The sequence below is a fragment of the Elephantulus edwardii genome, unplaced genomic scaffold (genome assembly GCF_000299155.1).
Source record: "Elephantulus edwardii isolate Elephantulus edwardi_28Jun2011 unplaced genomic scaffold, EleEdw1.0 scaffold00241, whole genome shotgun sequence".
NCBI lineage: Eukaryota > Metazoa > Chordata > Mammalia > Macroscelidea > Macroscelididae > Elephantulus > Elephantulus edwardii.
Genome location: NW_006399991.1, coordinates 360794 through 363715, shown reverse-complemented (window position 1 = coordinate 363715; position 2922 = coordinate 360794). Strand labels below are relative to the sequence as shown.

Genomic DNA, 2922 nt, shown 5'->3' with positions numbered 1-2922 from the left:
TGACAAGAAGTGTGACAGAGGAAACCAGAACCAGAACTGAGTGAAGACAAGGACGCCGACTACCGAAGGCATATGGGTGTGCCCAGTCCTGCACTATAAGGAGATCGTGACATTATGACCACCTGCATCCAGTATACCCTGGGCCAATATAGAGTCAAACTTGGCCATGACATCATCATGCTTATCATTGATGACTTTGGAATACAGCTGTCGGAACTGATTCACCTTTGGACAAGTAATTTCAGTCTGCTGGATCATGATGAGAGCCGAGGCTATGAGAGCTCCTTGCCTTACATAGTTCACAGGGTCATTTGTCATTGGTTCTAGCAAATTAATTGCTTCCTTGTTTCCTGTGCCAGCACAGCAGATCCCCAGGGCCATTGCAGCCCCATACCGCACATGAGGGTTGTAACTCTCTGACAACAACAACACAACACTTGGGCATTGTTCAGGGGTCCTGAACAGAATGAACCCAAGTGATTCTACTGCTGCCCTTCTGACATCATCATTAACGTCACTTACAGCAACATGGAGCAGACGGCGAATAGCTTTGTTGTTACCTGAGCCACAATATGCCATGGCTACAGTATACATTCCAGATCTCCGAAGAATTGGGTCTTTATCTCGACAGAGAGATTCAATGAGAGCATCAGCCTCTTCCATCCTCCCGTACATCAACAATGCAATGCCAACTGCAAGACCACGCAGAATCTTCTCATGCTGAGTTTCTTGTGCATAGCCAACCATGTCCTCAATAGCCTGGGCATTTTTAGAACCCAACATAACCAGACCTAGGGCCAGGCCAGCTGCTTCTCCCGTCACAGCATCATCCTGATAAAGGTTTGTTTTCAGCAAATCATATACATCCTGGCGTGCAGTCCCCATAGCAGCCAAACCAAGACCCAGACTGCCGCCATGTCGAACAATATCATTGCTGGCATTTTTAAGCTGGTTAAGCAGATAGTCAATGATATCGCCACCATGATTAGCATGGATGAGACCCAATGCATAGAGGCTTCCACCTTCCTGATAGGCTGATCCTGGAGAGGTATCCTTGGGGAGGTATGTTGCCATGAGCTGTAATGCTTCCTTCTCATGACCCTTATGAATTACACCCAAACTGGCTGTAGCAGTAAATTTTGCCCAGTTAGTGGCTCTGGCCAACCACTCCAAATTATCTCTTAGAAACTGGTCACTGGTGGTTCCACAGTGCATGAAAGAGTTTGCTATAACAGTTGCAGTATGACATACAGAATTCTGTACTGCATCTTTTGTATTTTTTAGTATCATGAGGTCTGTGTTATTATTTCGTATCAAAAATTGCAGATGTAGTTCAATAGCCATTTCACCACTTAAAATTTTAATCATTTTCAAAGTCTGGTCCTTGGGCTCTGGGCTTGCCTCTGGGGTCTTTCCTGCAGTTGAAACGCCTGTCTTGTCTTCTGTCTCCATGGACTCACTGTCTTTCTCAGATCCTGGAACAGTTCCCATATTGATGGATCCAGGCACAGAAGCAATAGGGGTGCCAACAGTGCGGAGATCCTGGATTACAGATGATAAAAACTGCTGGCTGGCCCTTTCATACAAATCAAAACAAATCTGATAAGCCATCAGGAGGTTGTCTTCCTTTACCAGTTTCTCTAATATATCACTCACAGCCTGAGGGTAATCTAAGAAAATTAAGCACTGACAAATGTTGATGAAATCAGGTTTATCCAAGTTCATATAAATTTTAACTAGAACTCTTAGTACTTTATTCTGAAACTGTTTATTCTGCATTAAAGACATGCAGAGCTTCAGGCTATACGCAAGCATTCCAGGAACATCATTCGACTCCAGAATGGTCTTCTCAAAGATGTCCAGCCTCCGTGTCTCCAGAGCAATCCCGATGGCCTGCTTGTACTTGTGATCATCGAGACATCGCTGGAACATAAAAAAATTAATTTTAAAAAAAGAAAACAAGGATTCTCACTACTAGGCCAATTGGCAGCATCAGTATGAATGGTGAAGAGATTGAGATAGTTAACAGTTTTTGTTTACTTGGTTCCACAGTCAACACTCTTGGTAACAGCAGCCAGGAAATCAGGAGATGAATTGCATTGAGAAAGTCAGCTGTGAGGGACCTCTCAAGAGTCCTGAAGAGCAACGATGTCAGGCTGGAGACTAAGGTGCACCTGATCCAGGTTATAGTCTTTGCAATTATGTGCTATGCATCAGAGAGCTGGACAGTGATGGGATCATAGAAAGAGAATTGATGCCTTTGAGCTGTGGTGCTGGAGAGGATTGTTGAATATACTATGGACTGCTAGGAGAACAAATAGGTTTGTCCTGGAGAGGGTGAAGCCAGAATGCTCATTGGAGTCAAGGATTCTGAAGCTTCGTCTGACATACTTTGGGCATGTTGCAAGGAGGGACTGGTCCTTGATGAGGGACATCATGTTTGGGAGAGTAGAGGGACGGCACAGGAGAGGAAGACCCTCTATGAGATGGATCGACTCTGTGAGTGGAGTGGTGGGCATGAGTGTGTTTGAGACGGCGAGGTTGACACAGGATAGAACGGCGTTTAGGGCTTTTGTACATAGGGTCGTTATGAGTCACAAGCTACTCAGTGGTACATAACAACAACAAGGTGAGGAAGAAGTAGGAAATACAGAATGATGTCAGAAGGGAAGGCTGCTGTCCCAAACACAACCTGCACATTTGTTTATTCATGTAAGTGTTTAAGTGCTGCCTTTAAAAGGCTCCTTCCTGGTGTAGCATGGTTGAATTGATGTCCCAGTGCCCTTTCCTGGGATGGAGATGCTGGCATTTGATCAGTTTAGGTGGAGGGTTCATTAAGAAGAGAGGAGGGACGCAGGTAAACTCCTTTTGCCAGGCACTGGGACATCTGCTTTACATGTCCACACCCCTTGCTCCTCCTGC

General features: G+C 45.1%; 1 pseudogene; it reads right to left on the bottom strand.

The window, feature by feature from the left end:
- LOC102843899 overlaps positions 1 to 1932 on the bottom strand; it is a 31168-nt pseudogene extending 29236 nt beyond the window's left edge.
- Positions 1933 to 2922: the final 990 nt, after the last annotated feature.